This window comes from Mus caroli, unplaced genomic scaffold (genome assembly GCF_978045245.1).
Source record: "Mus caroli unplaced genomic scaffold, Mus_caroli_1 scaffold_20, whole genome shotgun sequence".
NCBI classification, from domain to species: domain Eukaryota; kingdom Metazoa; phylum Chordata; class Mammalia; order Rodentia; family Muridae; genus Mus; species Mus caroli.
This window is the reverse complement of record NW_028227275.1, coordinates 37,311,825-37,324,457: the sequence shown is the minus strand read 5'-3', so window position 1 is coordinate 37,324,457 and position 12,633 is coordinate 37,311,825. Positions and strand designations below refer to the sequence as shown.

The 12,633-nt window shown below is 38.7% G+C and overlaps 1 non-coding gene across 1 annotated transcript; it reads left to right on the top strand.

Moving 5' to 3' along the window:
• The first annotated feature begins 531 nt into the window (after window positions 1-531).
• Window positions 532-633, top strand: LOC115030032 (U6 spliceosomal RNA). The gene has a single exon (XR_003835624.2). It is a non-coding gene; the product is annotated as a U6 spliceosomal RNA (small nuclear RNA).
• Window positions 634-12,633: the final 12,000 nt, after the last annotated feature.

The window sequence follows — 12,633 nt, the reverse complement described above, 5'->3', positions numbered from 1 at the left end:
GAGACAGACTACAGAATGAAAATGTCATGGAAATCTAACCACCAAGATGATGGTATTACAAGGTTGGGCCTTTGAGAGAGAATTCTCATGAGTGCTTTACAGTTACGCTGCTATGATCAGGAGAGGACTAGCATGAACAGGCTTCAGGGAACCAGCTTACTTTTACATCATAAGACAACACAGCAACAAACTTTTTGAAGCAGAAAGTGACCCTTTACTACAGAATCTTTGATGCCTCCAAAATTATGAACAATATATTTGTGGTATTTCTAAATTACCCACCATAAGATATTTTTATCAAAGTAGATTAAGATAGAAAATATTTGTAAACCTTGCAACTGATAATGGGATAATAATAATAATAATAATAATAATGTGTATGGAAGTAAATTCATAGTAGGACTTCAAATAGTCCAATTAAAACTGGGCAAATAATCCAAATCTCAAAGTTATGTAACTGACCAATAGATAAGTGTCAAAGTGTTTAACATTGCCAAGTATAATCAGTACAAGCTAAAACCATAATGGTTTGTGCTTGCTTCAGCAGGACATACACTAAAATTGGAATGATACAGAGATTAGCGTGGTCTCTGTGTGAAGATGGCATGCAAATTTGTGGTGTTTCATATTTTAATGACTTTTTCCATTAAAGAATAAAATGACATTTTTAACAACACTGTCTTTCACTTCATATTAGAATGGCTGTTTTCAGGGGGAAGATGGTGGCAAACATAAAAAATGAAATGCTTGCATACAATTGGGGAAGGTGATTAAGTATAACCATTATGGAAAAGAGTGTGGAGGTTCCTCATAAAAAGAAAATAAAACTGATGAAATGACTAGTAATCTCACTTAAACATAGAAAACCAAAAGATATGTCTGAATGGTATCTCCACCTCCATGGTCATTGCAGCATGATCAGCAGCATCCAAGTGATGGAATCAACCTAATGGCGTAAATGCATGGGTGGGAGAAGAAAGTGTGGTATAACACAGCTAAATACTAGTCAGCCTTTTAAAAGAAAGAAAAAATCCTTTTTTCAAAACAATGAGAATAAGCCTGAAGAACTCCATGTGACATAAGGAAGACACAGAAAGACAAATACTTTATGATCTTACTCACCTATGTGCATTAGTTATTCTTCTTACGCAAGAAAATGCCCAACAAGAGCAACTTTAATGAAAGAAGGGTATGTTTAGTTGCATGGTTACAGGATACAGTCCCTCACCGGGTGGGGGGGGTGTGTGGGGGGGAGTATGGTGGCAGAATCTTGAGATATATTCTCATTGTATATGTAGTCATGAACCAGAGTAAGGAATTCTAGTGCCCAGTTCACACTCTCTCTATTCAGTCCAGGACCCCAGCCCATTAAGTCCACAGTTAAGGTGGCCTTCTAACATCAATTAACCTGATCTAGATAATTCTTCACAGGCATGCTCAAAGTCTCACTGCCTAAGCGATTCTACATTCTGCCAAGTCAAAAATCAATATTACCCATTGCCACTCCACCTACCCTTTAAATTCACACTTGATCACAGCACATATAAGCCATAACCTTCCATCCCCGGTCTTATTTCACAGTGACAAATACATTCAGTTTGATTTCAAGTATCCCAGTAGTCTATTAGTTCAGAGTTAAAAAGCCAAAGTCTAGTTCTCACCTGGAACTCAAGGCAATCTCTGTGAACTCATAAATAAGCTTTATGCTTCCAATATACCAAGACACAGAAGTTGACAACATTAATTACCACAATGGGAAATCTTAAAATGTACAGAACAGAGTAGAATGGAGTTGCGGGGGTGGCAGTGGGGTGGTGACAGTGATGAGGAAAACATTTATCAAAGGATATAGAATGTCAGTTTGAAAGAATGAGCTCAAAGAGAAAGTTGAAGGTTTGACTTCACACTGAAAAGCTAAACTAAATAACCAAATTAAGAACCTCAGTGAAAAGCCTCACCAACAGAATGAACCATGTGGGGAAAGGCAGGGTCAGGAGGGCTAGACAGCAAGGTAAAAGTCAGTGAGCAATGTAAAACAATGTATAGTGTGAGAGCTTTGGGACACCATGAAGATATGTAACCTTTGAATTATGAGCATGAAGAGCACCTTAGCAAAGGCATAAAGAAATTTTTCAATGAAATCGTAGAAGAATGTTTCTCAAACCTAGAGAAAGAGATGGGATCCAAATACCAGAGGCTTCCAGAACACCTAAAACAGAGTAAGGAAAGGATATTGAAAGTTCCAAGAGAGAAAGTCACTTATAAAGGTAAGCCAATCAGAATAACACTTGTTTTTGTTTCTGCTTTTGCTTTTGTGTTTTTTGTTTGTTTGTTTGTTTTGTTTTGTTTTGTTTTTTGACAGAAACTTTTAAAAGTAGAAGGCCTGAAAGATATATTCTAAGCTCTGACCTCAAGTAATCCAAATCTAGGGTAGGTCTTCTACCTCAAATATTCCAATCAAGGGAAAAAAAAAATCCCTTACAGGTGTGCCCATATACTGGATTTTAGTTAAATCTGATATAGTCATGTTGGTGAGGAAGATTATCCATCACAAGTCCACTGCTTGTCAATGCAATCATATTTTTATGTCATAATTTCCAAATGAAAACAATAACCAAGTCACAATTATGCCTGAGATTATGCAACTATCACATGTATAAAGCAATTATCCCACCTTGGGCCCCTAAGCAAGAATGTCAACTCTCCTGAGAGAAACTTTAGAGGGAACTAACTACTACATGGTTCAATTCGTTTTTCAACCTTATACCCAGATCAGGTAAGGACCATTACAGACACCCATCAGAGTTTCCCCAGATATCATCCTGCTCAGGTATAGTTTACTGTTTTTCTAATTATAGTGTGTGTATTCATGCTTTACCTCCCCTGTATGGCAGATGAGACTAGTCAGTGTAGTGCCCTTGGTGACCTGAAGAGGTTTCAGAACCCACCTCTGAAATATCATAAATGTCAAGCTGTACTGTTATACCCAGCAAAAGTATCCACAGAAATTGAAGGAAAAATGAAAACTTTCTATTATAAAAACAAAGTAAGAGAATTTATAGCCACCAGCTCCACAGAGGATACTGTAAGTCTGAAAAGAAGGATAAGGACACCTAAGCAGTCACACAAAGTAAATAATGTTACAGCTATTAATGAAAAGAAATCTAAGGAGACACCAAAAACTTACAGTGATAAAAATGTACACATATCTTTCAATATAACTCTAAATAGTAATAGACTTAACTCTTTAATAAAAAGACAGGCTAGCAGATTAGATTAGAAAACAGATTTTGTTCTAGTTGTTGCTGCTAAAACATAAAGCAAATTTCAAGAAATCTAGGAAATGGAAGTTACATCTTAAATTCTCTCAGACCATAGTGGAATACAACTAGATATCAATAAACACTGGAGAAAATACACAAACTCATTGATACCAAACAACAACCTACTGAATGATAATTAGGTTAAGGGTGACATATAGAAAAAAAAAAAGGAAATTCCTATAATAGAATGATAATTAAAGACTAACATACTCAAATCTATGGGACACAATAAAGGCAGTCTTAAGAGGAAAATTTATAATACTAATCTCACTGAAGATCTTCGAAAACAAAATTAAACCACACCCCCAAACAGTGGACAGGAAGAGATCATCAAAATCAGGACTAAAGTCAACGAAATAGAAATGAAAGAAAAATGCAAGCAATCAATGAAAGATGGTTCTTTGAAAAGCTTAACAAGATAAACAAAGTATAACCAAATTAATCAAAAGAGAGAAATAAACTTAGAGATGAGAAGTAAGAAATTACAACAGACACAGAAAATTCAGAGAATTGGAAGGACATACTTTTAAAAAATCTATATTCTAATCCTGTAAAATCTAAATAAATGAATTTCTAGAAAATATGACCTACCAAAGTTAAATCAAGATAAAGTCAAGCATTTAAATGGTCACATAAGATAAAAGGACTATGGAAAAAAATCTCCAACCTAATAAAATCCTAGGGTCTGATGGATGTAGCACAAGGTTCTATGAGACCTTTAAGAATTAATAGCAATACTCTTCAAATTATTCCATAAAATAGAAAAGGAAGGAATACTTTCAACCCCTTTTAATGAAACCAGTAATACCCCAATACTAAAACCAGCAGTAAAATGCTGATAAAATACTAATAAAAAAAATCAGTAAAATGCTAAATGCAACAAAAAAGTTATAAACCAATTTTCTCAATGAAAATAGACATAAAGATTCTTAATAAAATTCAAGAACAAATCCAAAATATAATCCATCACAATCAAGTCAGTTTCGTTCCAGAAATACAAGGATGGTGCAGCATATATAAATCAATAGATGAAATTCACCACATAAACTCAAGGATATAAACCACATGATCATCTTACTAGATGGGGGAAAGGCTTTAACAAAATCCAACATTCCTTCATGATAAAATATCTGGAGAATCTAGGGATGCAGGGGAACATATCTCAACATATAGTCAATATACAAGTTCATTATTTGGGATAGATTACTAAATTAATTCTTAAACAAAACATAAAGCCAGTATCTTACATTGGTAGAATCTTTATAATTGATACAAAATTAAAGTTATAATTTCTTATATTGATATAAAATTTATATACTTACATACTGATACATTTTTAAGGTTTTCATTGATATTAATCTTTATATATTGATACACAAAGTAAAATTAATATTGTTATACTTAGATAGACATTGTGCCTATTCAACTCCTTTAAGAATGCAAGGCTTCTTGTATTAGAAGGACCCAGTCCTTCTAATGACTACTATTATAAACTGTTTAAGATGATTAAAAAATACAAATTAAGGGCCATACAGTAAACATATTAGATTCTAATTTAATTATAATAAATCTTTTCAATATTACTCAAATAGAAATGACTAAGAATATTTAAGGTTTAACAGCTGGACATGGATGATCCTACTTCTGGAAATGATGACACTGGGAGGAACTCAAAGATCAGGGAGTAACCCACATCAGATCTATAATGTGACTTGGACTAGTTCTAATTTGTTAACAGGAGTTGTTGCTAATAAGACTGTTTTGCAGGGTGCCCTAAAAGAGGCTTTTCCAACCCTTTATGTAGATTTGTGTGATCTGGTTGGTAATGAATGGGATCCCTCTGATCATGATCCATCTGGAGATTATGGATGCCAATATATTAATCAAAGATAATTTACCAGAGAATTTGACATCTATGTTTGCCCTGGTCATAAGGTGTCACCTCATTGTGGGGGTCCGGCAGAGGGCTATAGTAAAGTATGGGGGTGTGAGGCCACGGGGCATGCCTATTGGAATCCCTCATCCACATGGGATTTCATTACTGTTAAGAGAGGAAATACACCTGGCTTTACTTATGGGGGGAGAGGAAAATGGAAATGCACGAAGGATGGAAGGAGGGTTGATTGTGGCCCCTGCTATGATTCTTTAAAAACTAGCCATATCGGAGCCACCCCTGGGGGCCGATGTAATCCATTGGTGATTACCTTTACTGAGGCAGGAAAGAAAGCTAACTGGGATGGCCCAAAAAGTTGGGGTCTGAGATTGTACCGTACCGGTCATGATCCGGTCGCCATTTTTTCTATAAGTAGAAGTTATACAAATATATCTTCTCATTCCCAGTCCTCTGGCTATCTTGTCCCGCCAGAAGGGACTTATTGGGCCTGTAGTGCTGGCCTTACCCCCTGCGTTTCCCTTGCTACCTTAAATTTTACCAGTATTCTTTGTGTTATGGTAACCCTATGGCCTAGGATTATTTATCATCCCATAAGTCATGTTGTGGAAGCCTATGAGAATGCCGGCCCCCCGACGTCTTAAGAGAGATCCCGCTTCTATTACCTTAGCGGTGTTATTGGGAGGCCTGGCCACAGGCGGCATCACTGCTGGTATAGGCACAGGGGCGGTAGCGCTTAATAATATTCATCAGCTCAAAATTTTGCAACAAGCTATGCATGAGGATATAAAGGAAATTGAAAAATCAATTACTAATTTAGAGACGAGTTTATCCTCTTTGGAAGTGTGCCACCCTAAAAGAAGAATGCTGTTTCTGGGTTGATAAGACCGGATTAGTGCGATACAGCATGGCAAAATTGAGAACTCGCCTTGCACAGAGACAAAAAATCTTTGATGCCGATAAAGGATGGTTTGAGGGCTGGTTCAGTCAGTCCCCCTGGATGACAACTTTGATTTCCACACTCGTGGGATCAGTTGTGATGCTTCTTTTGATACTTATGATAGGATCTTGCCTGTTTAAAAAGGTGGTGTCTCTCCTGTGGGAACGTGTACAAGTGCTTGAGATAATGGCTATGTATGAACGCCTTTAAATGATGCTGTTTTATTTGTTGCTAAAATAGGATTGCTGCCTATGAGAGAGAGGATATTAAGAATAACCAGCATTGATTGTGAAATTGCTTGAGGCTGCAGAAACCTGGAATTACCTCAGAATGAAGACAGGAAAAACGAAGAAAGGGATTGTGGGAGGCAGGGTGGATTGAATAGGATTGTCCCGGTGGTTGAGCGTGGCCAATACTCACAGGGCATTCAAAATTTCAAGATTTGTCAGGAAAGAAAGAAACTATTACCATATCTTATGAGGCTCGGATGGGGACCTTCTAGAGAAGTGTGGAGCCGAACTTGGACCCAGTATGTATAGTAAAAGGTCGCTGGCCACTCAGCTCTTGCACCCCACGAGGCTAGTCTCATTGCACGGGACAGAGTGAGTGCGCTTCAGCAGCCCAAGGAGAGTTGCGAGGCTAAGCACTGCAGTGGAAGGGGCAAAGCGGCTGTTAAAACCTCTTCCAGGAGGGCGTGTCATCTATACGAAGGTTATATGTCCAAGTTTCCTTCTCCCAGGAAAAACGACATAGGGTCAGGCCAGGGTTCCTCTGGGCGAAGAGTCTAAGAGGAGGACCCTGTGTAAGACCTATCTTGCACACTGGGAATTTGACCTCCACCCTCACTCTCGATTGCTTGGGTGGCCTTAAAATTAAAACAAAAGGAGGAGATGTGGAAAGCCGCTCCCACATTCGCCATTACAAGATGGCACATGAGCTGGGTGTTTGAACAAGTAAAAAGGCTTACTGCACATGTCTCTGGATAGTCCCTGTCCGCGAGGACATACATCCGTTAAGTACGTTATCTTGTCCGTTTGGAAATGGCCCTGTGAGGATGCGCCACGTCAGAGGCGGGACAAAAATTCTATATAAGGCACAGGGCTGGGTTCCTCAGAGTCTTCGCATCCGTGTGTAAGCTTATGCTCTCCCTCTCAAGATGCATTAAAGCTTGGCTGCAGAAGGATCCTACTTGTGTGCCGTGTCGTTCTTGCTGGTCGAGTCGGACGCGCGCAAGAGGGGGAGCGTGTAGTCCATAGCTAGGATCAGGATAGAGAAAAGTTAAATCAGGTACAAGGTAAGGATGCTCCTCTCTCGGCCCTGTTCAATATTGTGCTTGAAGTCTTAGCTAGAGCAGTGAGACAAGAGAGGCAGTCAAAGGAGACACAAGCAGGAAAGTAAGAAGTCAAAGCATTCAGGTACTATGGTTTTACACATAAAGGACTCTACAGATGCGACCAGTAAACAGCTGCAAGTGACCCATACAGTCAGCACAGTGGCAGGATACAAAATACACACAGCTCAGCAGCCTTCCTGTACACCACCAAGAAACACACCACGAAAGAAATCAGGGACAGGATCTCATTCACAATGGCCTCAAAAACATACTTCTTGGGATAAATCAAACTAAGGAAATAAAAGATCTTGCACATCAAAAACACACTAAAGAAAGAAATTGAAGAAGATAGCAGAATATGGAGAGACCTCCGGTGCTTGATAAATTGATAGGATTAATACTGTGAAAACAGCTATCCTATCAAAAGCAATCTACAGACTCCATGCAATCTCCACCAAATTTCCAACATAATTCTTACAGAAATTGAAAAGCAGAGACTCAAAATTCATATGTAAATGCAAAAGAACCGGGACAGCTAAGACAATCCTGAAGAATAAAAACGCTGCTAAAGGTAACACTACCCCCACTTTCAAGTTGTACTACTAAGCTTATATGTATAACATGGGTGTGTATGTATACGTGTATGTATATATAAGCTATATATAATTCATCCTTAATGAATTATGCTGGTCAAACTTGATGGCTATATGTGAGAGAATGAAACTTGATCTTCATCTCTTATCCATACAAAACAACTCCATATGGATCAAGGACCTCAACGGAAGATCTGAAAGCTTGAGTCTGATATAACAGAAAATAATATATGCTCCAAATTATAGGCACAGAGGAGAACCTTCTGCACAGGATCCCAGTAGCACAGGCACTAAGACCAACGATGGACCAAGGATACCTCACAAAACTAAAAAGCTCGGGTACAGCAAAGGTCTCTCTCACTGAGGGTAAGGGCTGCCTACAGAATGGGATAAACTCTCTGCTAGCTCTCCCCTAGAATACACAAAGAACAACAACAAATGTGTTTTAAAAATGTTTAACCTCCGTCAGCACATCAGAAAATGGCACATCAAAACGTATTTCAATTTCATGTTACTCCAGTCCGGATGACTAAGAATTTTTTAAAAGACAACACAAGGATGTGGGGAAAGAACATTTATTCAGTCTTGGTGGGCTTGCAAACTGCTGCAGCCACTGTCAAAATCTGTGTGACGGTTCCTAGAGAAGCTGGAAAAAGTTCTGCAGTACGATCCAGCGACAGCCCTATCGGTGTATATCCTTTGCGGTATCTGAGCGTTTGAGTCTCATGAGGTCTCTTGTCTGTCATTGGTCTTAGTGCCTGTGCTACTGCGGTCCTATGCAGAAAGGATTCTACATCTGACTTCAGAGATGCTTGCTCATTGTGCTCATCACTGCTCTATTCACAATGGCACGGAAATGAAGACAGCCTAGATGTCTGTCGATTGATGAGTGTCTAATGAAAATGTAAAGCATTACACAATGGAATATTACCAAACTGTAAGAAAAACTCCAAAACTTAGTTGAGGAAGAAAAGCAATCTTTAAATAAAAACATGATTCACTACAATTTCTTAGTGGTAATTTTCGGTTTTGTTTTCTTTTTCCATGACTCTCTCCATGTAAGAATAATTAATACTTATAAACGTTTCAAGCGTCATAACAATATAATGGAGAATAGGACTACTGCCATGTTGGCTGGATATATGACTCCAAATTTTTTGCATGCATAACATTTTAAAAATAGCAATCGGATCGAGGCTGGGGAAATAGTGGGTAAAGGGCTTGTCTTCCAAGTATGGGGACCACTGAATTTGATCACTTAATGCCCATGCGAATAAGGCTACATGTTTAGACACACACAACCCCAGTGCTGGTGAGGCTGAGACAGGCAGACCCCTGGGGCTCACCGGGGCTCACCCACCCTAGCCTTTTTGGCAAGTTTCATGCTGGTGAGAAAACACATTTCCCCAAAATAAATGTCTCTGAGAAGCAACACCACAACTTGTTCTTTGGTCTCCACCTGTATGCACACGTGCATGAACACCCGGACACATGCAGCTACTCACAGTGTTTCCAATGCAGACCTTGCCTGGAAGAAACCTTCGCGCCTTCTGGTTAAGTGGAAATAGTCAATAGTTGTGCTTTCTTTTCAAAATATCTTATTAATTTAAGCATTTTGATTTTAACTTGTTTTTAATCAACAGTATATTGTCATCAGTTTTCATTTTGAGAATACATCAGTGTTGTTTATAGTACTCCTGTTTTATATATTAGAGTTTAGAGTTTATCATTTGTGTCACTAATCCCTCATTGTCACTAAATACTACATAGAATATACATTTGTGCCCTGTTACTTGAGTAATAAATATAGTGTTTGAATATTTTATAATAAGTATATTGCTCATACCTGCCTTCTCACACATTACTCCTGGGAGGAATCTGGTGTTCTTAAGGGGGTTTATGTATTATTTATGCTAAGTACTCCTGGCCCCTTATATCCTCAGCAGTGTGGGGTATTATCAAGATTTTCTTTTGATTTTTTTGTTTTTATTTTTATTTTTAAAAATCCTTTAATTTTAATGTAGTTAAAATATTTTCTAAATCTGAATTGATGTCGTGTAAAGAAAGTTTTTTTTCCATTTCAAGATCATAAGTGATATTCACCCTTTCTACAAGTCTATTCTTTCATTATTTTACCTTTGTGTTGTTTGATTTTGGAAACAGGGTGTTATATAGCCTTACCTGGGCTCAACCTCACTGTTCTCTTGTCTTGCCCGAATAGTGCTAGGATTCCACACTTAAGTCAACACACTTGGCTTATGTTTTTCTTTTTAAAGCTTCTTGACCTTCTTTTGTTGTAAGGATTAAGATAGAGATCCACCTAGCCTTTTCACACATGGCTGATTAGCCGGCCTATTAGCACACATTCAGGAATAGCCACCTACTTCTTGCTAAGTTGAAGTGTCATAATTGTACATACAGTGTACATATGTCTCACCTAGCAATTAATGGGCAGGACCCACAATACTTTTAAATTTTTTCATGTTTCTTATTAGTGGTGGTTTCTTATAAATGCCATTTTCTACATCACACACATGAGATGAAGAAATGAATCGGTTCACAGCACCAGGCGGATGAGAATTATTTCCAAGTGGCAACGACAGGTAGAAAGTTGCTTCCCTGGTCCCATAACATGTGGTCCCTTAACCTATCAGACTTTGTTATGAACGGCTGAAAGTCTGCCAACACCCAACAGGTTTCTCGGTTCTGTCTTGGCTCCTGCACCTCTTGCCTATTTGATCTGCAGTGCCCAGCTGCATGGGGGCTGAAATGGAAATGTGCTTCGGAAGCACAATCCTTGGCAAAGCTCCTAACCTAGGGGCATTTCCATGGGCAGACCTAATAAGGAGGTATGAGTTTGAGGGAGCAGGTAAAACAATAGAAACTGTGTGCATGTGTTATATGTTTATGTGTCTATAGATACGTTATATGTGTGTATGTGTAAATGTGTGTATGAGTGTGTTGTGTGTATTGTCATATGTGTGGGTATGTATGTATTATGTATATGTGCATGTGTGGTATATGTGTATTACAATATTATGTATATGTCTGTATGAATGTGTTATATGTATTATGTATACTGTGTATATGTTTGTGTGTGTGTGTGTGTGCTGTGTGTGTGTATATGTGCTAACAGTTTATGGTAACTAATGTACTTGTTTTCCAAAGTCATTTTTCTGTTTTGCAAGAAAGATGAGAGTTGCCAGCTTCTTTCTTTTCCAGAGGTTCCAGCCATTCAGGTGACATTTCTCTCTCTCCTGAAGTGGACACATGCATCTACTCACAGTGTTTCCAATGCAGACCTTGCCCGGGAGAAACCCAAGTGCCTTCTGGTTAAGTGGAAATAGTCAAATCTAACTAACTGTGCTTTCTTTCCAAAGTATTTTTAATAAAATTCTCTTCAAAGAATAAAGTTATATATATTATATCTATAGCCGGCCACATTACCAGACACTTGATTTTTATAAAATAGAGTTAATTTAATGCCCTAAATACATGCATCTAGCAAAACAAACAAATTACATCTACAACCAAAGCACCATAACTGGCCATATGTCCTGTGAGCAGCTTTTGTCCCAGCCAGTGTTTATTGGTAAAATTGCCCACGTCAGGTTTGCCTGACTTTCTTAAGACCGAGAAATCCTTGAGGACAGAACCCAGGCTGTTGGGCCTTCAGACTCCTACCACAGGAGCTGGCACATGGTAGGAGCTGAATGAAGTTTGTGGACTGAAGGTCTATAGGTTTTCTGTCCTTTTTTGCAGGACAACCTACTGAAAAAAAATTCAGCATTGCCATGACTGTTAATTGCCTTGCTATTGTTCATTGCTGATGATACACTGTGCAAGCATGGGAAAGGGGCCGAGAAAAGGAATAAGCAAACATCTTACTTTTCCTGTTGCTGTGATAAAATACCCAATAAATAAACTTGAGGGTTTGTTTGAGCTCACCACTGCAGTCCATCCTGGCTGAGAAGTCAGGGAGAAGAAGTTTGGGGCAGCTGGTCTCTGCACCCACAGCCAGGAGGCAGAGAGCGATGAACACCAGCGCTCAGCCTGAGTTCTCCATTCCTACAGCTCCAGATCCCAGCCCAGGAATGGTGCCACTTACATCTAGAACAATCTTTTCACTTCCAGTAACCTAATCAATAGAATTCCTTACAGGTATGCCCCGCGGCTGAGACTCTAGATAATCCCTCACAGGTGTGTTTGCAGGCTGGTCTCCATGGTGATCCTAGATCCAAAAATGTTGACAACCAATGTTAACCATCACAAGAGAGAGAAAGAGAGGGAGAGAGACAGAGAGACAGAGAGAGAGAGACAGAGACACAGAGACAGACAGAGAGAAAGAGACAGATAGGAGAGAGACAGAGAGATCTCCCTTGGCAAGCAGATGAGATGAAAGCCTGACAAAATTGCCTGTGTACTATTTTCTATTTGAGTTCCTTACTTTTAAGTCAATAGATTCAAGTGCCACACACTGCCCCCCCAACTAGAAACCATCGGACCTAATAAAAATAAACAGAAAACTATTTTTAAAACAAAATCATTAGATT